A 27,104-nucleotide genomic window follows, 5' to 3' on the forward strand; every position below is an offset into this window, starting at 1 on the left:
AACAATCCCGCGATCAGTCCCACGATCTAGTACCGAACGGACGGCACCTCCGCGTTCATCACACGTATAGCTCGACGATGATCTCGGCCTTCTTGATCCAGCAAGAGAGACGGAGAGGTAGAAGAGTTCTCCGGCAGCGTGACAGCGCTCCGGAGGTTGGTGATGACCTTGTCTCAGCAGGGCTCCGCCCGAGCTCCGCAGAAACGCGATCTAGAGGAAAAACCGTGGAGGTATGTGGTCGGGCAGCCGTGAGAAAGTCGTCTCAAATCAGCCCTAATTGCTCCATATATATAGGAGGAGGGAGGGGGGGCCTTGCCTTGGGGTCCAAGGACCCCCAAGGAGTCGGCCGAGCCAAGGGGGGGGAGGACTCCCCCCCCAAACCGAGTTGGACTTGGTTTGGTGGGAGGAGTCCCCCTCCCTTCCCACCTCCTTCCCCTTTTTTTTTTCTTTCCTCTTGATTTTTCTTCTCTTGGCGCATTGGGCACTTGTGGGCTGTCCCACCAGCCCACTAAGGGCTGGTGTGGCTCCCCAAATGCCTATGGGCTTCCCCGGGGTGGGTTGCCCCCCCCGGTGAACTCCCGGAACCCATTCGTCATTCCCGGTACATTCCCGGTAACTCCGAAAACCTTCCGGTAATCAAATGAGGTCATCCTATATATCAATCTTCGTTTCTGGACCATTCCGGAAACTCTCGTGACGTCCGTGATCTCATCCGGGACTCCGAACAACATTCGGTAACCAACCATATAACTCAAATACACATAAAACAACGTCGAACCTTAAGTGTGCAGACCCTGCGGGTTCGAGAACTATGTAGACATGACCCGAGAGACTCCTCGGTCAATATCCAATAGCGGGACCTGGATGCCCATATTGGATCCTACATATTCTACGAAGATCTTTATCGTTTGAACCTCACTACCAAGGATTCGTATAATCCCGTATGTCATTCCCTTTGTCCTTCGGTATGTTACTTGCCCGAGATTCGATCGTTTGTATCCGTATACCTATTTCAATCTCGTTTACCGGCAAGTCTCTTTACTCGTACCGTAATACAAGATCCCGCAACTTACACTAAGTTACATTGCTTGCAAGGCTTGTGTGTGATGTTGTATTACCGAGTGGGCCCCGAGATACCTCAGCGTCACACGGAGTGACAAATCCCAGTCTTGATCCATACTAACTCAACTAACACCTTCGGAATTACCTGTAGAGCATCTTTATAGTCACCCAGTTACGTTGCGACGTTTGATACACACAAAGCATTCCTCCGGTGTCAGTGAGTTATATGATCTCATGGTCACAGGAATAAATACTTGGCACGCAGAAAACAGTAGCAACAAAATGACACGATCAACATGCTACGTCTATTAGTTTGGGTCTAGTCCATCACGTGATTCTCCCAATGACGTGATCCAGTTATCAAGCAACAACACCTTGTTCATAATCAGAAGACACTGACTATCATTGATCAACTGGCTAGCCAACTAGAGGCATGCTAGGGACGGTGTTTTGTCCATGTATCCACACATGTAAATGAGTCTTCATTCAATACAATTATAGCATGGATAATAAACGATTATCTTGATACAGGAATTATAATAATAACTATACATTTATTATTGCCTCTAGGGCATAATTCCAACAGTCTCCCACTTGCACTAGAGTCAATAATCTAGCCCTCACATCACCATGTGAATTACATTGTAATAAATCTAACACCCATACAGTTCTGGTGTCGATCATGTTTTGGCCGTGGAAGAGGTTTAGTCAACGGGTCTGCTACATTCAGATCCGTGTGCACCTTGCATATATTTACATCCTCCTCCTCGACGTAATCGCGGATGAGTTTGAAGCGTCGTTTGATGTGTCTGGTCTTCTTGTGAAACCTTGGTTCCTTTGCTAAGGCAATGGCACCAGTGTTGTCACAGAACAAGGTTATTGGATCCAGTGCACTTGGCACCACTCCAAGATCCGTCATGAACTGCTTCATCCAGACACCCTCCTTAGCCGCCTCCGAGGCAGCCATGTACTCCGCTTCACATGTAGAATCTGCTACGACGCTTTGCTTGGAACTGCACCAGCTTACTGCACCCCCATTAAGAATAAATACGTATCCGGTTTGCGACTTAGAGTCGTCCGGATCTGTGTCAAAGCTTGCATCGACGTAACCTTTTACGGCGAGCTCTTCGTCACCTCCATACACGAGAAACATCTCCTTAGTCCTTTTCAGGTACTTCAGGATATTCTTGACCGCTGTCCAGTGATCCACTCCTGGATTACTCTGGAACCTACCTGCCATACTTATGGCCAGGCTAACATCCGGTCTAGTGCACAACATCGCATACATGATAGAACCTATGGCTGAAGCATAGGGGACGGAGCGCATATGCTCTCTATCTTCATCAGTTGCTGGGCACTGAGTCTTACTCAATCTCGTACCTTGTAACACTGGCAAGAACCCTTTCTTGCACTGTTCCATTTTGAACCTCTTCAAAACTTTATCAAGGTATGTGCTTTGTGAAAGTCCTATCAGGCGTTTTGATCTATCCCTATAGATCTTAATGCCTAGAATGTAAGCAGCTTCTCCTAGGTCCTTCATAGAGAAACTTTTATTCAAGTAACCTTTTATGCTCTCCAAAAGCTCTACGTTGTTTCCAATCAGTAATATGTCATCTACATATAATATTAGAAACGCCACAGAGCTCCCACTCACTTTCTTGTAAATACAAGATTCTCCAACCACTTGTATAAACCCAAATGCTTTGATCACCTCATCAAAGCGTTTGTTCCAACTCCGAGATGCTTGCACCAGTCCATAAATGGATCGCTGGAGCTTGCACACCCTGTCAGCATTTTTAGGATCGACAAAACCTTCGGGCTGCATCATATACAACTCTTCCTTAAGGAAACCGTTAAGGAACGCCGTTTTGACATCCATCTGCCAGATTTCATAATCGAAAAATGCAGCTATTGCTAACATGATTCTGGCGGACTTAAGCATTGCCACGGGAGAGAAAGTCTCATCGTAGTCGATTCCTGGAACTTGTGAAAAACCCTTCGCCACAAGTAGAGCTTTATAAACGGTCACATTACTGTCAGCGTCCGTCTTCTTCTTAAAGATCCATTTGTTCTGAATAGCCTTGCGGCCCTCAGGCAGTATCTCCAAAGTCCACACTTTGTTCTCATACATGGATCCTATCTCGGATTTCATGGCTTCTAGCCATTTGTTGGAATCTGGGCCCACCATTGCTTCTTCATAATTCGCAGGCTCATTGTTGTCTAACAACATGATTGATAAGACGGGATTACCGTACCACTCTGGAGCAGCGCGTGATCTCGTCGACCTGCATGGTTCAACAGAAACTTGAACTGGAGTTTCATGATCATCATCATTATCTTCCTCCTCAACCGGCGTCGCAATGACAGAGGTTTCCCCTTGCCCTGCGCCACCATCTAGAGGGATGAGAGGTTCGACAACCTCGTCAAGTTCTATCTTCCTCCCACTCAATTCTCTCGAGAGAAACTCCTTCTCGAGAAAAGCTCCGTTCTTAGCAACAAACACTTTGCCCTCGGATTTGAGATAGAAGGTGTACCCAACTGTCTCTTTTGGGTAACCTATGAAGACGCACTTTTCCGCTTTGGGTTCCAGCTTTTCAGGCTGAAGCTTTTTGACATAAGCATCACATCCCCAAACTTTAAGAAACGACAACTTTGGCCTTTTGCCATACCACAGTTCGTATGGTGTCGTCTCAACGGATTTTGATGGTGCCCTATTTAAAGTGAATGCAACTGTTTCTAATGCATAACCCCAAAATGATAATGGCAAATCAGTAAGAGACATCATAGATCGCACCATCTCTAACAAAGTACGATTACGACGTTCGGACACACCATTACGCTGTGGTGTTCCAGGCGGTGTTAACTGCGAAACAATTCCACATTGTCTTAAGTGAGCACCAAACTCGAAACTCAGATATTCACCCCCACGATCAGACCGTAGGAACTTGATCTTCTTGTTACGATGATTTTCTACTTCACTCTGAAATTGCTTGAACTTTTCAAATGTTTCAGACTTGTGCTTCATCAAGTAGACATAACCATATCTACTTAAATCGTCAGTGAAGGTGAGAAAGTAACGATATCCGCCGCGTGCCTCTACGCTCATCGGACCACACACATCGGTATGTACGATTTCCAACAAGTCACTTGCACGCTCCATTGTTCCAGAGAACGGAGTCTTAGTCATCTTGCCCATGAGGCATGGTTCGCACGTGTCAAGTGAACCAAAGTCAACTGACTCCAAAAGTCCATCAGCATGGAGTTTCATCATGCGCTTTACACCAATATGACCCAAGCGGCAGTGCCACAAAATTTTGGCGCTATCATTGTTTACTCTAACCCTTTTGGTCTCAATGTTATGTATATGCGTATCGCTATCAAGATTCAATATGAACAATCCTCTCACATTCGGTGCATGACCATAAAAGATGTTACTCATAGAAATAGAACAACCATTATTCTCAGACTTAAAAGAGTAACCGTCTCGCAATAAACAAGATCCAGATATAATGTTCATGCTCAACGCAGGCACTAAATAACAATGATTTAAGTTCATCACTAATACCCATGGTAGCTGAAGTAACACTGTGCCGACGACGATTGCATCAACCTTGGAACCATTTCCTACGCGCATCGTCACTTCATCTTTCGCCAGCCTTCGTCTATTACGCAGTTCCTGTTTCGAGTTGCAAATATGAGCAACAGAACCGGTATCGAATACCCAGGCACTACTACGAGAGCCGGTTAAGTACACATCAATAACATGTATATCAAATATACCTGATTTTTCTTTGCCCGCCTTCTTATCTGCCAGATACTTGGGGCAATTGCGCTTCCAGTGACCCATACCCTTGCAATAGAAGCACTCCGTTTCAGGCTTAGGTCCAGCCTTGGGTTTCTTCGGCGGATTGGCAACAGGCTTGCCGTTCTTCTTCGAATTGCCCTTCTTGCCTTTGCCGTTTCTCTTGAAACTAGTGGTCTTGCTCACCATCAACACTTGATGCTCTTAACGGAGTTCAGACTCTGCGACTTTCAGCATCGCAAACAACTCGCCGGGAGACTTGTTCATCCCTTGCATGTTGTAGTTCAACACAAAGCCTTTATAGCTTGGCGGCAGTGCTTGAAGGATTCTGTCAGTGATAGCTTCTTGCGGGAGTTCAATCCCTAGCTCAGCTAGACGGTTTGAGTACCCAGACATTTTGAGCACATGTTCACTGACAGACGAGTTTTCCTCCATCTTGCAAGCATAGAATTTATCGGAGGTCTCATACCTCTCGATCCGGGTGTTCTTCTGAAAGATAAACTCCAATTCCTGGAACATCTCAAATGCTCCATGATGCTCAAAGCGACGTTGAAGTCCCGGTTCTAAGCCTTACAAGACTGCACATTGAACTATTGAGTAGTCCTCCTTACGTGCTAACCAAGCGTTCTTAACATCCTGATCAGCCGTAGCGGGTGGTTCATCTCCTAGCGCAGCATTAAGGACATAATCCTTCTTCCCAGCTTGTAAGATTAGCTTAAGATTACGAGCCCAGTCTACAAAGTTGCTTCCATCATCTTTCAACTTAGCTTTCTCTAGGAACGTATTAAAATTCAGGATGACTGTTGCGTGAGCCATGATCTACAACACAAATATATTCAAAGTGGACTTAGACTATGTTCAAGATAATTAGAGTTCAACTTAACCAAATTATATGCTAAACTCCCACTCAAAAAGTACATCTCTGTAGTCATTTGAGTGGTTCATGATCCACTTACACTATCCCAAGTCCGATCATCACGTGAGTTGAGTATAGTTTCAGTGGTAAGCATCCCTATGCTAATCATATCAACTATACGATTCATGATCGACCTTTCGGTCTCATGTGTTCCAAGGCCATGTCTGCACATGGTAGGCTCGTCAAGCTTAACCCGAGTGTTCCGCGTGCGCAACTGTTTTGCACCCGTTGTATGTGAACGTTGAGTCTATCACACCCGATCATCACGTGGTGTCTCGAAACGACGAACTGTAGCAACGGTGCACAGTCGGGGAGAACACAATTTCGTCTTGAAATTTTAGTGAGAGATCACCTCATAATGCTACCGTCGTTCTAAGCAAAATAAGGTGCATAAAAGGATTAACATCACATGCAATTCATAAGTGACATGATATGGCCATCATCACGTGCTTCTTGATCTCCATCACCAAAGCACCGGCACGATCTTCTTGTCACCGGCGCCACACCATGATCATCCATCAACGTGTTGCCATCGGGGTTGTCGTGCTACTCATGCTATCACTACTAAAGCTACATCCTAGCAAAATAGTAAACGCATCTGCAAGCACATATGTTAGTATAAAGACAACCCTATGGCTCCTGCCGGTTGCCGTACCATCGACATGCAAGTCGATATTTCTATTACAACATGATCATCTCATACATCCAATATATCACATCACATCGTTGGCCATATCACATCACAATCATACCCTGCAAAAACAAGTTAGACGTCCTCTAATTTTGTTGTTGCATGTTTTACGTGGTGACCAAGGGTATCTAGTAGGATCGCATCTTACTTACGCAAACACCACAACGGAGATATATGAGTTGCTATTTAACCTCATCCAAGGACCTCCTCGGTCAAATCCGATTCAACTAAAGTTGGAGAAACCGTCACTTGCCAGTCATCTTTGAGCAAAGGGGGTTACTCGTAACGATGAAACCAGTCTCTCGTAAGCGTACGAGTAATGTCGGTCCAAGCCGCTTCAATCCAACAATACCGCGGAATCAAGAAAAGACTAAGGAGGGCAGCAAAACGCACATCACCGCCCACAAAAACTTTTGTGTTCTACTCGAGAAGACATCTACGCATGAACCTAGCTCATGATGCCACTGTTGGGGAACATCGCATGGGAAACAAAAATTTTCCTACGCGCACGAAGACCTATCATGGTGATGTCCATCTACGAGAGGGGATGAGTGATCTACGTACCCTTGTAGACCGTACAGGAGAAGCGTTATAGAACGCGGTTGATGTAGTGGAATGTCCTCACGTCCCTCGATCCGCCCCGCGAACAATTCCGCGATCAGTCCCACGATCTAGTACCGAACGGACGACACCTCCGCGTTCAGCACACGTACAGCTCGACGATGATCTCGGCCTTCTTGATCCAGCAAGAGAGACGGAGAGGTAGAAGAGTTCTCCGGCAGCGTGACGGCGCTCCGGAGGTTGGTGATGACCTTGTCTCAGCAGGGCTCCGCCCGAGCTCCGCGGAAACGCGATCTAGAGGAAAAACCGTGGAGGTATGTGGTCGGGCAGCCGTGAGAAAGTCGTCTCAAATCAGCCCTAATTGCTCCATATATATAGGAGGAGGGAGGGGGGCCTTGCCTTGGGGTCCAAGGACCCCCAAGGAGTCGGCCGAGCCAAGGGGGGGGAGGACTCCCCCCCAAACCGAGTTGGACTTGGTTTGGTGGGAGGAGTCGCCCTCCCTTCCCACCTCCTTCCCTTTTTTTTCTTTCCTCTTGATTTTTCTTCTCTTGGCGCATTGGGCACTTGTGGGCTGTCCCACCAGCCCACTAAGGGCTGGTGTGGCTCCCTAAATGCCTATGGGCTTCCCCGGGGTGGGTTGCCCCCCCGGTGAACTCCCGGAACCCATTCGTCATTCCCGGTACATTCCCGGTAACTCCGAAAACCTTCCCGTAATCAAATGAGGTCATCCTATATATCAATCTTCGTTTCCGGACCATTCTGGAAACCCTCGTGACGTCCGTGATCTCATCCGGGACTCCGAACAACATTCGGTAACCAACCATATAACTCAAATACGCATAAAACAACGTCGAACCTTAAGTGTGCAGACCCTGCGGGTTCGAGAACTATGTAGACATGACCCGAGAGACTCCTCGGTCAATATCCAATAGTAGGACCTGGATGCCCATATTGGATCCTACATATTCTACGAAGATCTTTATCGTTTGAACCTCAGTGCCAAGGATTCGTATAATCCCGTATGTCATTCCCTTTGTCCTTCGGTATGTTACTTGCCCGAGATTCGATCGTTAGTATCCGTATACCTATTTCAATCTCGTTTACCGGCAAGTCTCTTTACTCGTTCTGTAATACAAGATCCCGCAACTTACACTAAGTTACATTGCTTGCAAGGCTTGTGTGTGATGTTGTATTACCGAGTGGGCCCCGAGATACCTCTGCGTCACACGGAGTGACAAATCCCAGTCTTGATCCATACTAACTCAACTAACACCTTCGGAAATACCTGTAGAGCATCTTTATAGTCACCCAGTTATGTTGCGACGTTTGATACACACAAAGCATTCCTCCGGTGTCAGTGAGTTATATGATCTCATGGTCACAGGAATAAATACTTGGCACGCAGAAAACAGTAGCAACAAAATGACACGATCAACATGCTACGTCTATTAGTTTGGTCTAGTCCATCACGTGATTCTCCCAATGACGTGATCCAGTTATCAAGCAACAACACCTTGTTCATAATCAGAAGACACTGACTATCATTGATCAACTGGCTAGCCAACTAGAGGCATGCTAGGGACGGTGTTTTGTCCATGTATCCACACATGTAAATGAGTCTTCATTCAATACAATTATACCATGGATAATAAACGATTATCTTGATACAGGAATTATAATAATAACTATACATTTATTATTGCCTCTAGGGCATAATTCCAACAGGATTATGGTTGTTGTTATTGTTCTGGTTCTGGATGATCAGCTGCATCAGGGTATTCTGTTGCTGAATCAACTGAGTGAGTTCCGGCGGGAAGTTGGAAGCAGGGGCACATCTCGGAGGCATCTGGTGTTTGTAGAGGGGTGAGATTAGCATAGGAAAATGGTCTAAAGAGTAATTACACTACCCATATGAAATGCAACAACCAAGTATCACACCACACATTTTATTCAATACCATCACAAAAGGTTCACACACGGGGATACAAAATTCGATAACCTAAACATCGGCCTAAGCGTTTAACGATAAGATAAATTTGGTGGACTAGTCTAAGTGTCCTCCTCAGAAAAGCATGGTGGTGGGTCCTTCGGTGGAGCTTTCTTCATAGTCCTCCTCATTGCTGATCAAGGGGACTATGTCTCCTTCGGGATGAAGGTTCTCGCCCATGTCCAGTTCCTCCTCCAGGTATGCGACTCGAGTCTTCAACTTCTCGATCCTCTCCAGAAAGTCCTGCACCTCCAATTCGTGCTCGTAGTGGGCTTCTCGGGCTGCTTCTTCGAGTTCGAGTTCGCGGAGCGACAGTTGCTTGATCTTCCTGGCGTCCTTGATCACACGATGCTCCAGAGTCCCGCTGTGCTTCTCCAAGGTCTGGGCATAGGACAGGAGAGCGTCCTTGGTCTTGCTTGAGATGATTTCTCCATCTTCTCCTCTCCGGGATACGGTGAATAGGTCCGGTGAAATAGGGCAGCCTCTGTACACTTCCTTGATACGTCCGAGTGCATAATGGACCGCCATGTCCCTTCCGAGAATCCAGTTGGGTGCGATGAACTTGAAGTCCACAGGCTCAGTGCGCGGCTCGAATGTCCTTCCGGGAATGTGCACCTCAATCCTGTAGCGTGAATCCTCCGGGTAAGACGAAGTAGGCTTCCCTCTGATAGTTGGCAGAGCAATCCTCAAGTCCTTGGTGATCTGTATCAGCTCCTTTCCGAAAGGCATAGTGGCGTCGGGCTGGCAAAACTCCGTGAACTTAACGGGGATGAAGGTGGCCATCTAAAACATTGGAAAGCCGAAGAGAAGTCAGAAATGATCAGAAGAGGGAATAGAGGATTTATAGACATAAGAAAATAGTTTTCTTCCTAAGGCTTTTCCATTCCTAGAGGTTACGTCCTACGATCAGCGTGTGCTGTGAATACCATTTCTGTAGCGACCCGACTCAATATGAGTCAAGCCTCTGGTGTTTCCGTACCATCCCAAGATCATGCTGGTACACACTCAGTACATCAATGTATATATCAAGAGTTCAATCACACAGCTTTATTAATCAAAATCTCATATCGAGTACTTTATTACAATAAAGTGGTTGAAGGCCATCTCATGAGATATCTAACGAAGACTAGCGGAAGCATCAGGTAGACGAGTCCATCCGACTCTAGGGCATGTCGTTGAGCGTAGATCGTAGCCTCACTCCTGGTCGGAAAAGTACTCCGCAACATGATACGTTGCAGCCGTGTAGGTCAGCATATGGAATATGCTGGCAAGTCATCAAAGAGAGGGGGAAAATAATAACCAACTATCTCTACATCAATATTTGGCGGGTGGGGCTATAAGTTTTAGCATAAAGCCAATTTGCTCCTACAACAAGAGAGGGCTGAAAGAAAAATATTACTACATTGTTTGTTGTTAACGAGATGGTTCCGCCAACCAATTCTCGTACCCGAGTTGTAGATAATTCCCACTTCATTATTAAGTTGTGTCGAGAGTTCAGGGAAAATTTCAATGCCTTCGGCTCAAGTTGTCCATGACCGTGGACACGACTAATCAATTAGGTTTGGGCACTCTGCAGAGTTTTGCACATGTTACCCACAAGATTTGATCGCCTTCGAGTATGTCCTCGCACTTCAGGGTGTTTGAAGACCGGATGATCAAAACATGGTCTTTCAACGGGTCCCTCTGAATCCCTGTCGGTGCCCATCCATTCCTACCGTTCTTCTACATCTGCTAGCACCGCCTGTCTAGAGTCGTTGCGTTGTCCAACCAAGCCAGAGCCCATAATGACTTGTGGCTGTGCAGGTAAGCCTTGGGTCTTGAAGACTCCATCTGTCTCTTCCAACCTGGGTGAAGCTTTCCGCAAGATGTCATGGCACGTCTCCAGCATCCCGGGGTCGTCCACTGGTTTCCACAGGGAGCCCATCAAACCGTCCTTCACCCAGAGTTGCATTGCTTCACGAGGTCTTGGAAATCTTGATTTAACCGGTCTTGGTTATTTAATTATCCTAGCATCACTCGTGTTATGCGCTCAACCAGAATCCCGTCTACTCAAGCATAACAATATGAAATTTGTCGTCCCCGGCCAAGTATCGGGGTTGTTGTCTGCCTACCACATGATACTACAACATATAACTATAATTTCCAAGTACCTACTCAGCATGCAATTGGGCAAAGAAAGGTGAAACTACCATGCATAGAAAAAACATAGGAGATAGTATGATCAAAATGACTTGCCTTGATGATAGTTGTCTTGATCGAGCGCTTCTAAGTAACAAGCTTCGCACTCCGGGTGATCTACCGATACAAACAAGTAAACACCATAAGCACTACAATCATCAACAAGTAAAATAACATCACAAGCATAAAGTAGCTATGGCATAAAGTGAAAGAATTCACTTCACCTAACTAAGGCAGAAATTGTTTCTGTTAAAACCCAAAGTAAAAATATTTTAAAAACATTGAAACTTATACCACAGTAATATATAATCACTAGGAAGCAGTAGCAAAAAGAATCAAATAAAAATCTATTTTTAAACTCCTGGAATAATGAAAACAAGGTTTAAAATAAATCTGATCTAATTCAAATTTGAAAATCTCAAACATAGACAAATTATATGTTTTTAAAAACTACAGAAACATTGTGATCTACTGGAACAAGTTTCAACTCCATTGGAATTCTGGATCAAAAGCTATGATCAAAACAAGATTGGAACTTTCTCTGTTTTCTAATCTAAATCAGATAAAGAAGAAAAACTGCTAGTGGACACGGGGTTAGGTGGCAGCTCCTGATTCGCTAAGGGGTGTGTGTTGCGGGGATAACCAAAAAACGGCCGGTATGTAAGTAAAACCTCCCGGCTAAATAGTAAGTGAAGTAAAACCAGCTCGGTTCTTAACTAAAAACCGAAGGGGTACATGGTATCTAATCCTAGCCATCTAAAACAGATCGGACGGAGGAGGGAGAGATGGGGTTGCTCACGGGAGGAGATGCCGGCGTTGCTCCTTCTCCGGTGAAGCAGGAAGGTGATGGTGGTCGAGGCTGGTGCTCCGGTGATCCTCCGGCGATGGTGAGAGCACCAGGGGGATGCGGCGAAGCTCCGGCGTCGTCTCGTGGTTCCAAGGGCGGCAGGGAGGGTCGGAGGCAAGCGACAGGAGCTCGGGGAGTCTCTGTTGCCGGCCGAACTCCGGCGAGGTGCGGGGGGTGGCGTGGAGCGGTGGAGCTCAGGGTTTGGTGGAAAAATGGAACGCGGGAGCGATGGTGTGGCTGTTAGTGGCGTTGGTTGGTGCGGGGAGGTGCGGTAGTGGCTGGGGCGACGAGGAGATTTTTCTCCTGGACCTTGGCTCCAGCGAGGTTGTGGGGGGGGGCGTTCTGGCGTGGGGAGGTGGGGCCGAGGGGTAGGTGCGGCGGCGGTTTATATAGGGGACAGGGGGGCCGAGGGAAGGAAGGGGGAGGCCGAGATCGGGGAGGAATCCATCGGATCCCGGCGAGTAGGGGGTCACGCCATGGCTGAGCGCTGGAAGGAAAGGGTCACGGGAGAAGAAAGGAAAGAGGAATAAGAAGGAAGGAAAGAAAGAAAAGAAAGAAAAGAAAAGAAGAGGGGGGTGCGCTGGAGGCAGTTGGCCAGGGATCTCTCCCAGCGATGGGGGGGATTCTGGCCCAAGAAAACGCCGAGGGCACCTTTTTTTTAAACAGCAAGAGAAAAAGAATAAAAGGAAACAAAATAAAAATAATTCATATGGGGTATTATATACCAAATTGATCAGAAAAATATTTCTAATTGATTATCATTTTTCCAAAACCAAAATAAAAAAAATTTAAAAATGTTTTTTCAGAAAAACCCCTAAGGCTTTATTTTCTTTTTGAAATTATGTTCTCGACAAAGTTTGTGTTTCCTTGGCTCAAAATATATCAAAAGTGCCCCTGGTCATTTTGGAGGGTCATATTCCTCCTTTCTTGCTTGCAAGAAATTATTTCCCGACACTTGTTGCACGAAGAAAACAAATAGAAATGCAAAAGAAAATTTTGAAAGAATTCAAATGCAAATCTTTATTGCCATTCAATATGCATAGATGCTTAGCTACAATTGTAAAACATTCCCAATTGGGAAAATTGGGATGTTACACAATATCACCTATTGATCAAGTTTGAGCTTGTTGGTTCCCAACCATGTTGTGTCCTAAGAGGTTAGTCACAATAGGCTTGGCTACCCAAATGGTTCTTTTCTTGACACCACTTTGAGTACCAACTAACTTGGCAAACACATTTCTAACCTTCTCCTTCCCAAGAGAATAGATATCATCGATAATGATTGGGTTGGATAAATTACCTCTTGTGCAAGAAGAAGCGAAGTGACCCTTCTCATGACATAAGTAGCAACATCTACCCTTTACGTTCTTCCCAATTGATTTCTCAACTTGAGGAGTGTTGGTTTGAGTCTTCTTGGGGAGAGGCCTTTCTTCAACTTATGGTTGAGTATGTGTTTGAACTTGTGGCCGCTTCCCTTGTTGCTTGTGACTTTGGGGCTTCTTATTTAATGGGAAAGATCTAACATGGTGCCCTTCAATTTTGCACTTGAAGCAAACAATCTTGGCCAAATTCTTGATTTGTTCTTGGCCCTTCTTCTTGAAGATTTTGGACATCTTCTTCTTGTTGGAGTTAAATCCAAGTCCATACTTTTCATTTCAGGATTTTTTCCCATACAAGACATTGTTGAGTGTGGACATTCCTTCATGACTCTTTTCCAAGTCTTTCTTCAAAGAAGTGGCTTGGGCCTTGAGCTCTTTGATTTTCTCTACATGGTTAGTATCAACACTAGTACTAGAGGAAGTATAAGCTTCATTGTTAGAGAAACAAAGACATGGAAAGTAATTCATCACAAGATGTAGCAGCATTATGAGTAGATGAATTACGAGGACTAGCACATGGAAATATAGCATTTTAACTAGAAGTAGTGCTAACGTCCACATGAGGCTCACTTGATGTTACCTTGGTAGTAATAGCCTCATGAGCTAATTTTAGCACATTATGGGATACTAGAAGATCCTCATGAGAGCTTGTGAGAATTACATGACTTCTTTACAATTTCCCATAATTTCTAGATAGCAATTCAAGTTGAGCCCTTAGCTCAACATTCTCCTTTAATATGGATGCTTCACAAGAAAGAGAGTCAGTAGCACAAGAATCATCATTAACAACAAAAGGAGAAGGCAACTTGGCAAGCTCTTTAGCATAAGAAGCTTCAAGTTGGGCATGAGACTCGGTGAGATCGATGAGCGAACTCTTAATAGCCCTTGAGCCATTTTCGAGGTGCTCATATTCCTCAAGGAGTTAAGCATGAGAAACTTCAAGCTTATAATTTTTAGTTCTAAAATCATTAGCCACCTCGAGGGCTCTATCATGGCATTCCTTTAATCTAGATAATTCTAGAGCAAAGGTCTCCTCAAGATATTCCATGGTGGTTTGTTCATTTTCAAGAGCTTGGTATAGCTCCATTATCTCATTAGCGTAATCACGCTCATGACCTTCCATTGTCTCAATGGTGGCCTCATGCTCCTCTAGATGAGCTTCCAACTCCTCAATGAATTTCTTGCCCTCAGTGGCAATAGACATGATTTCCATGAAGTTGGAACAAGGAAGTTTATTCTTATAAAGAGATTTAAAAATCATTTCACCCTTAATTTTTAAGGATGCAACATTATCACTCTCTTCATCATTATCCTCACCCTCCTCCTCCTCATCATCATCATCAAGAGATATATTGGGATTCAAGGTAGGAGATACCTTTGAAGCGTTAGCCATAAAGCAAAAGTGAGAAACAATAGATGATGATGTAGGATCCCTTGAAGCATCACTCAAGGCCACATATTGTTCCATGGAGTGATGATTTTCCTCTACATTGTTAGCACAACAACTCGAGGAAATAGATACATTTTTATCATGGCAACAAGATATAGAAAGCATATCATCATGAGATTTAGTCCAGCAGTTTTTACATGATATGGAAGGACTATCAACACAATCATGTAAACATTTAGAGTGCTTGAAGTGTTAACGCCCAAAGATGAAGCATTGCAATAATATAGTGATGAAGGATCATCAAGAATAAGCCTACTATCATCATTGCAATGATCACCACTACTCACCATATCATTACCTTGTGGCAATCCACATGTAGGTGAAGTAGATGAAGTTGAGAAGACCACACGACTGGAGGTGGAGGGAGAACAATCATTGCCACAAATCTTGGACACACCATATTTATCTTTAAGCTTCATCCACATGTCATGAGCATCCTGGAATGGCATGAGTTGAAATATAACTACATTGCTCAAAGCATCAAAAAGCACATTAGAAGCTTGAGCATTGAGATAAGAGTTTTTCTCATCCTCTAAAGATATATAATGAGAATCCTTTGGAGGAGAAAACCGTTGGGTAACGTAGCATAAATTCAAAAAATTTCCTACGCATATTCAGATCTTCCTATGGAGAGACCAGCAACGAGAGGGGGTTGAGTGCATCTTCATACCTTTGAAGATCGCTAAGCGGAAGCGTTGCTAGAACACGGTTGATGGAGTCGTAATCGCGGCGATTCAGATTGTGGTGTGATTCCGATCTAGTGCCGAACCACGGCACCTCCGCGTTCAACACACGTGCAGCCCAGTGACATCTCCCGCACCTTGATCCAGCAAGGAGGAGAGAGAGGTTGGGGAAGATCTCCGGCAGCACGAAGGCGTGGTGTCAATGGAGAGACGAGAGCTCCTGGCAGGGCTTCGCCAAGCACCATGGGAGGAGGAGGAAGGAGGGGAGCAGGGCTGCGCCGAGAGGAGAAGAAACCGTGTGTCAAACAGCCCCAAACCCCTCTCTATTTATAGGAGGAGGGGAGGGGGTGCCACCCCTAGGGTTTCCCCCGTAGGTGGTGCGACAGCCCCCCCAGCTGGGAGGTGTGGCGGCTAGGGCAGTGGAAGGGGGTGGCGCACCCCTTAGGTGGGCCTTAGGCCCACCAGCGCGAGAGTCCCCCCCCCTTCTCTCCCTCCTGCGCCTTGGGCCTCTTGTGGGAGGCTCACCAGCCCACTTTGGGCAGGTTGCCGACCCCCTTTTGGCCCATGCTACCTCTTGGGCCTGGTGGCCCCTCCCGGTGGAACCCCGGGACCATTTCCAGTGGTCCCGGTGGTCCCGGTACGCTACCGGTGACGCCCGAAACATTTCCGGTGTCCAAAACCATCCATCCTATATATCAATCATTACCTCCGGACCATTTCGGAGCTCCTCGTGATGTCCAGGAACTCATCCGGGACTCCGAACAACTTTTGGTAACCTCGTATAACATTTCCTTATAACCCTAGCATCATCGAACCTTAAGTGTGTAGACCCTACGGGTTTGGGAAACATGCAGACATGATCGAGACGCTCTCCGGCCAATAACCACCAGCGGGATCTGGATACCCATGGTGGCTCCCACATGTTCCACGATGATCTCATCAGATGAACCACGATGTCAAGGATTCCATCAATCCCGTATACAATTCCCTTTGTCTGTCGGTATAAAACTTGCCCGAGATTCGATCATTGGTATACCTATACCTTGTTCAATCTCGTTACCGGTAAGTCTCTTTACTCGTTCTGTAGCACGTCATCCTATGACTAACTCCTTAGTCACATTGAGATCATGATGATGTTTTACCGAGTGGGCCCAGAGATACCTCTCCGTCACACGGAGTGACATATCCCGATCTCGATTCATGCCATCCCAACAGAAACTTTCAGAGGTACCCGTAGTGCACCTTTATAGTCACCCAGTTACTTTGTGACATTTGATACACCCAAAGCACTCCTACGGTATCCGGGAGTTGCACAATCTCATGGTCGAAGGAAAAGACACTTGACATTAGAAAATCTTTAGCATACGAACAATACGATCTAGTGCTATGCTTAGGATTGGGTCTTGTCCATCACATCATTCTCCCAATGATGTGACCCCGTTATCAATGACATCTAATGCCCATGATCATCTATTGATTAACGAGCTAGCCAACTAGAGGCTTGCTAGGGACACATTGTGATCTATTTATTCACACATGTATTACTGTTTCCTGTTAATACAATTATAGCATGAACAATAGACGATTATCATGAATAAGGAAATATGATAATAACCATTTTATTATTGCCTCTAGGGCATATTTCCAACAGTCTCCCACTTGCACTAGAGTCAATAATCTCGTTACATCGTGATGTATCGAACACCCATAACATTATGGTGTTGATCATGTTTTGCTCGAGGAAGAGGTTTAGTCAATGGGTCTGCAATATTCAGATCCGTGTGTACTTTACAAATATCTATCACTCCACTCTGGACATGGTCCTGGATGGAGTTGTAGCGGTGTTTGATGTGCTTGGTCTTCCGGTGAAACCTGGGCTGCTTGGCTATGGCAATGGCTCCAGTGTTATCACAGAAGAGTGTCATTGGACCCGACGCGCTTGGAACCACTCCAAGGTCGGTGATGAGCTCCTTCATCCAAATTCATTCATGAGCCGCTTTTGAAGCAGCTATGTACTCTGCTTCACATGTAGATGCTGCCACGACTTCTTGCTTGCTGCTGCACCAGCTCATTGCCCCACCATTCAAAACATACACGTATCCGGTCTGTGACTTAGAGTCATCCGGATCTGTGTCGAAGCTAGCATCGACGTAACCCTTTACGACGAGCTCGTCGTCACCTCCATAAACGAGAAACATCTCCTTAGTCCTCTTCAGGTACTTAAGGATATTCTTGACCATTGTCCAGTGTTCCATACCGGGATCACTTTGGTACCTCCCTATCAAACTTATGGCAAGATTTATATCAGGTCTGGTACACAGCATGGCATACATTAGAGAGCCTACGGCTGAAGCGTGGGGGACAGTACTCATCTTCTCTCTATCTGCTGCCGTGGTCGGTGACTTAGTCTTACTCAATCTGGTACCTTCCAAAACTGGCAAGAACCCTTTCTTTGAGTTTTCCATATTGAACTTCTTCAATATCTTGTCAAGGTATGTACTTTGCGGAAGACCTATGAGGCGTCTCGATCTATCTCTATAGATCTTGATGCCTAATATGTATGCAGTTTCTCCAAGGTCCTTCATTCAAAAACTCTTGTTCAAATAGGCCTTTATGCTCTCCAACATCTCTATGTTATTATCCATCAATAATATGTCATCCACATATAGTATGAGGAAAGCTACAGAGCTCCCACTCACTTGATTGTACAGACAGGCTTCTCCATAAACCTGTATGAACCCAAACGCTTTAATCACCTCATTAAAGCGAATGTTCCAACTCCGAGATGCTTGCACCAGCCCATAGATGGAGCGCTGGAGCTTGCACACTTTGTTAGCACCCTTAGGGTCGACAAAACCTTCTGGTTGCATCATATACAACTCTTCCTTAAGGTTCCTGTTAAGGAACGCTGTTTTAAAGTCCATTTGCCAAATTTCATAATCATGAAAAGCGGCAATTTTTAACATGATTTGGACTGACTTCAGCTTCGCTACGGGAGAGAAAGTCTCTTTGTATTCAATTCCTTGAATTTGTCGAAAACCCTTTGCGACAAGTCGAGCTTTATAAACGGTCACATTACCGTTTGCATCAGTCTTCTTCTTGATGATCCACTTATTTTCTATGGCTCGCTGGTCATCGCGCAAGTCCACCAAAGTCCATACTTTGTTCTCATACATGGATCCTATCTCGGATTTCATAGCTTCAGGCCATTTGTTGGAATCCGGGCCCGCCATTGCTTCTTCATAGTTCGAAGGTTCACCGTTGTCTAACAACATGATTTCCATCAGAGGGTTGCCTTACCACTCTGGTGCGGAGCGTGCCCTTGTGGACCTTCGCGGTTCTGTAGTAACTTGATCCGAAGCTTCATGATCATTATCATTAACTTCCTCTTCAGTTGGTGTAGGCGCCACAGGAACAATTTCCTGTGCCGCGCTACTTTCCTGTTCGAGAGGGGGTGTAATTACCTCATCAAGTTCTACTTTCCTCCCACTTACTTCTTTCAAGAGAAACTCTTTCTCTAGAAAGGATCCGTTCTTGGCAACAAAGGTTTTACCTTCGGATCTAAGATAGAAGGTATACCCAATAGTTTCCTTAGGGTATCCTATGAATACGCATTTCTCCGCTTTGGGTTCGAGCTTCTCTGGTTGAAGTTTCTTCACATAAGCATCACAACCCCAAACTTTAAGAAACGACAACTTAGGTTTCCATATTTCATATGTTCTCCTCTCAACGGATTTAGACAGTGCCCTATTTAAAGTGAATGCTGCAGTTTCTAATGCGTATCCCCAAAATGATAGCGGTAAGTCGGTAAGAGACATCATAGATCGTACCATATCTAATAAAGTGTGATTACGACATTCAGACACTCCGTTGCGTTGCGGTGTGCCAGGCGGCGTCAGTTGTGAAACGATTCCACACTTCCTTAGGCGTGTGCCAAACTTGTGACTCAAATATTCTCCTCCACGATCAGATCGTAGACACTTAATTTTTCTATCATGTTGATTCTCAACCTTACTCTAAAATTCCTTGAACTTTTAAAACGTCTCAGATTTGTGCTTCATCAAGTAGATATACCCATACCTACTCAAATCATCGGTGAGAGTGAGAACATAATGGTAGCCACCGCAAGCTTCAACGTTCATTGGACCACACACATCAGTACGTATTATTTCCAATAAGTCGGTTGCTCTCTCCATTATTCCTGAGAATGGAGTCTTAGTCATCTTGCCCATGAGGCACGGTTCGCATGTGTCAAATGATTCAAAGTCAAGAGACTCTAATAGTCCATCAGTATGGAGCTTCTTCATGCGCTTAACACCGATATGACCAAGGCGGCAGTGCCACAAGTATGTGGGACTATCATTATCAACTTTACATCTTTTGGTACTCACACTATGAATATGTGTAACATCACAAGCGAGATTCATCAAGAATAAACCATTCACCAGCGGAGCATGACCATAAAACATATCACTCATATAAATAGAACAACCATTATTCTCTGACTTAAATGAGTAGCCATCTGGCATTAAGCAAGACCCTGATACAATATTCATGCTCAAAGCTGGTACTAAATAACAATTATTAAGGTTTAAAACTAATCCCGACGGTAGATGTAGAGGTAGCGTGCCAACGGCGATCACATCGACCTTGGAGCCATTCCCGACGCGCATCGTCACCTCGTCCTTGGCCAGTCTCCGCTTATTCCATAGTTCCTGCTTTGAGTTGCAAATGTGAGCAACATCACCGATATAAAATACCCAGGAGCGACTACGAGCGCTGGTAAGGTACACATCAATAACATGTATATCACATATACCTTTAACGTTGCCGACCTTCTTGTCCGCTAAGTACTTGGGGGACCTTTTCCCTTGCAATAGAAGCACTCAGTCTCAGGCTTGGGTCCATTTTTTTCTTCTTTCCGGCATCCGGCTTACCGGGCGCGGCAACGGTTTTGTCGTCTTTCTTGAAGTTCTTCTTACCCTTGCCCGTCTTGAAACTGGTGGTCTTGTTGACCATCAACACTCGATGCTCTTTCTTGATTTCTACTTCTCCAGACTTGAGCATAGAGTACAACTCGGGAATGGTCTTCTCCATCCCTTGCATGTTCTAGTTCAGCACAAAACCTTTGTAGCTTGGTGGGAGAGACTGGAGGATTCTGTCGATTATAGCATCATCGGGAAGTTCGACTCCAAGTGAAGTCAGACGACCGTGTAACCCAGACATTTTGAGTATGTGCTCACTGACAGAACTGTTCTCCTCCATCTTACAGCTAAAGAACTTGTCGGAGACTTCATATCTCTCGACACGGACATGAGCTTGAAAAACCAGTTTCAGCTCTTGGAACATCCCATATGCACCGTGTTGCTCAAAACGCCTTTGGAGCCCCGTTTCCAAACTGTATAACATGCCACACCTAACCAGAGAGTAGTCATCACTCCGCGTTTGCCAGACGTTCAGAATGTCCTGGGCTGCTGCACGAGCGGGAGGGTCACCTAGCGGCGCATCAAGGACATAAGCCTTTGTAGCTGCTTCAAGGATGAGCTTCAAGTTGCGAACCCAGTCCACATAGTTGCTAGCATCATCTTTCAGCTTGTTTTTCTCTAGGAATGCGTTGAAATTGAGGTTGACGTTGGCCATCTACAATATTTATAAAGACAACTTTTAGACTAAGTTCATGACAATTAAGTTCATTTAATCAAATTAAGTATGAACTCCCACTTAAATTGACATCCCTCCAGTCATCTAAGTGATACATGATCCATGTTGACTAACCCGTGTCCGATCATCACGTGAGACGGACTAGTCATCATGGTGAGCAACTTCATGCTGATCGTATTCAACCATACGACTCATGTTCAACCTTTCGGTCTCTTGTATTCGAGGTCATGTCTGTACGTGCTAAGCTCGTCGAGTCAACCTAGGTGTTTCGCGTGTGTAAATCTGGCTTACACCCGTTGTATGCGAACGTTAGAATCTATCACACCCGATCATCATGTGGTGTTTCGAGACAACGATTGTTCACAATGGTGCACAGTTAGGGGAATACGTTCTCGAAATTTTAAGAGGGATCATCTTATTATGCTACCGTCGTTCTAAGCAATAATATGAAAAACATGATAAACATCACAATGCAATCATATATTGACATGATATGACCATTATCATCTTTGCTCTTTCGATCTCCATCTTCAGGCATCGCATGATCATCATTGTCACCGGCGTGACACCATGATCTCCATCATCATGATCTCCATCATCGTGTCTCCGTGAAGTCGTCACGCCAACTACTACTATCACTACTACTATAGCTAACCGTTAGCAATGAAGTAAAAGTAGTAAGCACATGGCGTTGCATCTCATACAATAAATTAAGACAACTCCTATGGCTCCTGCCGGTTGTCATACTCATCGACATGCAAGTCGTGAAACCTATTACAATAACATAATCATCTCATACATCATACATGCAACATCACAACTTTGGCCATATCACATCACATGTCAAACCTTGCAAAAACAAGTTAGACGTCCTCTAATTGTTGTTGCAAGTTTTACGTGGCTGATTTGGGTTTCTAGCAAGAACGCTTTCTTACCTACGTGACAGCCACAACGATGATATGCCAAAGCTATTTACCCTTCATAAGGACCCTTTTCATCAAATCCAATCCGACTAGAGTAGGAGAGACAGACACCCGCTAGCCACCTTTATGCACGGTGTGCATGTCTGTCGGTGGAACCAGTCTCATGTAAGCGTACGTGTAAGGTTGGTCCGGGCCGCTTCATCCCACAATACCGCTGGAAAAGAATAAGACTAGTAGCGGCAAGCAATTGACAAATCATTTCCCACAACCTTTTGTGTTCTACTCGTGCATAGAATCTACGCATAGAAACATGGCTCGGATGCAACTATTGGGTAACGTAGCATAAATTCAAAAAAAATCCTACACATATTCAGATCTTCCTATGGAGGGATCAGCAACGAGAGGGGGTTGAGTGCATATTCATACCTTTGAAGATTGCTAAGTGGAAGCGTTGCTAGAACGCGGTTGATGGAGTCGTACTCGCGGCGATTCAGATCGCGTGTGATTCCGATCTAGTGCGGAACCACGACACCTCCGCGTTCAACACACGTGCAGCCCGGTGACGTCTCCCGCACCTTGATCCAGCAAGGAGGAGGGAGAGGTTGGGGAAGAACTCCGGCAGCACGATGGCGTGGTGTCTATGGAGAGACGAGGGCTCCCGGTAGGTCTTCGCCAAGCACCGTGGGAGGAGGAGGAAGGAGGGGAGCAGGGCTGTGCCGAGAGGAGAAGAAACCGTGTGTCAAACAGCCCCAAACCCCTCTCTATTTATAGGAGGAAGGGAGGGGGGTGCCACCCCTAGGGTTTCCCCCCTAGGTGGTGCGGCAGCCCCCCCAAATGGGAGGTGTGGCGGCTAGGGCAGGGGAAGGGGGTGGCGCACACCTTAGGTGGGCCTTAGGCCCACCAGCGCCAGGGTTCCCCCCTTCTCTCCCTCCTGCGCCTTGGGCCTCTTGTGGGAGGCGCACCAGCACACTTTGGGCTGGTTGACCTCCCCCTTTTGGCCCATGCTACCTCTTGGGCCTAGTGGCCCCTCCGGTGGACCCCCGGGACCATTTTCGGTGGTCCCGGTACGCTACCGGTGACGCCCGAAACATTTCTGGTGTCCAAAACCATCCATCCTATATATCAATCTTTACCTCCGGACCATTCCGGAGCTCCTCGTGACATCCGGGATCTCATCTGGGACTCCGAACAACTTTCGGTAACCTCGTATAACATTTCCCTATAACCCTAGCGTCATCGAACCTTAAGTGTGTAGACCCTACGGGTTCGGGAAACATGCAGACATGACCGAGACACTCTCCAGCCAATAACCTTCAGCGGGATCTGGATACCCATGGTGGATCCCACATTTTCCACGATGATCTCATCGGATGAACCGCGATGTCAAGGATTCAATCAATCCCGTATACAATTCCCTTTGTCTGTCAGTATAAAACTTGCCCGAGATTCGATCGGCAGTATACCTATACCTTGTTCAATCTCGTTACAGATAAGTCTCTTTACCTGTTCTATAGCACGTCATCCTATGAATAACTCCTTAGTCACATTGAGCTCATGATGATGCTCTACCGAGTGGGCCCAGAGATACCTCTCCGTCACACGGAGTGACAAATCCCGATCTCGATTCGTGCCAACCCAACAGAAACTTTCAGAGGTACCCGTAGTGCACCTTTATAGTCACCCAGTTACATTGTGACGTTTGATACACCCAAAGCACTCCTACGGTATCCGGGAGTTGCACAATCTCACGGTCGAAGGAAAAGACACTTGACATTAGAAAAGCTTTAGCATACGAACAATACGATCTAGTGCTATGCTGGGTCTTGTCCATCACATCATTCTCCCAATGATGTGATCCCGTTAGCAATGACATCTAATGCCCATGATCAGGAAACCATGATCATCTATTGATTAACGAGCTAGCCAACTAGAGGCTTGCTAGGGACACATTGTGATCTATTTATTCACACATGTATTACTGTTTCCTGTTAATACAATTATAGCATGAACAATAAACGATTATCATGAACAAGGAAATATGATAATAACCATTTTATTATTGCCTCTAGGGCATATTTCCAACAAAAACCCCATATCTACAATTCGCTCTAAATTTGGGTCCAAGACCCTAAAGTGATTAAGCATGTGAATTACTCAAACATAAAAATTTGTGCCATCGAAACTAAGAGTGCGAGAGAATCCTAATCCCCTAGTCGACATCCTTACTCTCTAGGTGGTTAAACCTAATAATGAGAGACCTAGCTCTGATACCAATTGAAAGGACGTGGATGTCGCCTAGAGGGGGGTTAATAGGCACTTGAAAATAATTATCGTTTAGGCTTGAACAAATGCGGAATAAAGCTAACGTTTAATTTGTCAAGCACAAAACCTAAAACAACTAGCCTCACCTGTGTGCACCAACAACTTATGCTAAGCAAGATAAACAATAGCAAGATATATGATAAGAAACAATATGGCTATCACAAAATAAAGTGCATAAGTAAAGGGTTCGGGTAAGAGATAACTGATGACAAGTTGATGGATATACTTCTCGCCGCTCGTTGGTTACCCCAAGTGGAAGGTGGAGATGTAGTGAGCAGTAGATTTCCTTACACGGAGACTGTAAGGTTTATTGAACCAGGAGGACTCCTAGGCTCAACAAGTAGGTGTCTTCCACCCTGGTGCTAGAAGAAGACGTGGACCTGCACACACAACAAATAACTTTGCTCCCAACGAGTAGAGATAGGTTGTCAATCTCTCCGGCCTTGTAGTTTGCAAAGGATCAAAACACAAGTGGGAAAGTGATAGTGATTGCAACGGAAAAGTAAATGAAAGCGGTAAATGATGCAGGTGTAAACAATGATGGTGATATGTACCGGAGTCACATGATGTTCACTAGTGATGTCTCTCTCCCAAAAGATGATAAACAACTATGCTTGGGTAAACTAATCACAGTTGGGCAATTGACAGAATTATGATCGCACAGTAATGCTAATTATGCTACATGATAGTTAGAGGTTCAATAGTAATGGGCAATACGCCAAGACAAGTAGACCGTTTATTCATCAGCATCTACTTACTAATCATCCACCTTGAGATATCTATCTAGAACATCTCGTCGGTATTAAGTTGCGAGCCCCACCCAAAGTGTAAACGCAAAGGAACGAACAACTACATTAATGAACTATAAGTAAGGTAAACAATCCTTGCAACCATGGTCACAAGCACCGTTGTTTTCTCCCTGGTGGCAACAAGCACATCGCCTAGTCTCATCTTTCTGTCGCTCAAGATAGACATCGAGGGGCATGAACCCAAATCATGCATAACACTCGCTCTTGGAGTTACAATCTAATACTCGGCCAAAGCAATAAATAATAACGGAGAACATGCATGAATCAAAAAGGAACATAATATAAAAGGATAATCAAATATATAACTCATAACAATCTGAACATAATCTCATAATCCATCGAATCCCAACAAACCGAGCATAGCAATAGAAAGAGAATTACATAGATGCATTAATCATGTAGGGCAGCTGACAAGGACTAACCATTGAAGCACAAGAGTGGAGAGAAGACATCACATAGCTACTAGTCATGGACTCATGGTCCAAGGAGGACTACTCACGGCACGTCTGGGAAGCGTCCATGGTGACAGAGAAGCTCCCGAATGTTAATCCTCCCTCCGACAGGGTGCCGGGAAGAGGTCTCCTGACGCTCCCGATCTTGGAAGCATTGCGGTTGCGGAACGATGGAGAAATTCGCGATTCCAGAAGTTCTGCAAGGGTTACCTATCGGGGCTCTAAATATAGGCCAAAGGAGGGCACGTGAGGAGGTTGGACCCACCCAGGCAGCCTCCTGGCGCGACCTAGGGCCTGGCCGCGTCAGCAGGTCGCCTGAGAGGCCCCTGGCCCCCCTTTGGCCCATCTTCGGTGATGTGGAAGCTTCTGTTTCACTGATTTTTTATATATTTTTCCTGGAATTTTTTGGGCTTCGGAAAATTGGGTAAAAGCCCGTGCAAAATAGACATCAGCAGACAGAAACTGGGACTGGGTGCACTGAGTTAATAGGTTAGTCCAAATATGAGTAAAATGATATAAAAGTGTAGTGAAACACGTAACAATGTCTCCCAAAAGATCATGGAACATGCAGAAATTATAGATACGTTTGGGGTGTATCAGTAACCGAGGAATACAAAGAAAACGATGTTTCCCGAAGTTCACACCCTTGCGGATGCTAATCTTCGTATGGAGCGGTGTTGAGGCACAATGCTCCCCAATATGCCACTAAGGCCACCATAATCTCCTCACGCCCTCGCACAATGCAAGATGTCGTGATTCCACTAATATGCCCTTGAGGGCGGTCACCGAGCCCATACAAACAAGGTTGGGGCAATCTCCACAACTTAATTGGAGGCTCCCAACAACACCACGAAGCTTCACCACAATGGCATATGGCTTCGAGGTCACCACAAATGCTCGGGGCAATCTCCACAACTTAATTGGAGATCCTGATGCTTGCCCGGAGATTTGCACCACAATGATTGAGGTCTGAGGCACCACCAAGCTTCTAGGATGCCAAAGCATCTATGAAGAACAATCTCTAGGGGTACCAAGTACCCAAGGGTAAAAAGCTTCTCAACTTCTCACTTCCACGTATCACCATGGAGAACTCAAACCGATGCAACTAATACAATGGCAAGAACACACGAAGTGGTCAAGTACCTCACACTCAAATCCCTCCTCAACAACAAAAGCTATGGAGAAATATGAGAGGAAGAACAAGGAGCTCACAAAGAACTCCAAGATCAAGATCCAAGGGGTTCCCCTCCCATAGAGAAGAAATTCATTGGTGGAGATGTGGATCTAGTTCTCCTCTCTCTTTTCCCTAAAAAACTAGCAAGAATCATGTGAGGGATTGAGAGTTAGCAAGCTCTAAGAAGGTCAACAATGGGGGAAGAAC

The sequence above is a fragment of the Hordeum vulgare genome, chromosome 4H, assembly GCF_904849725.1.
Source record: "Hordeum vulgare subsp. vulgare chromosome 4H, MorexV3_pseudomolecules_assembly, whole genome shotgun sequence".
NCBI lineage: Eukaryota > Viridiplantae > Streptophyta > Magnoliopsida > Poales > Poaceae > Hordeum > Hordeum vulgare.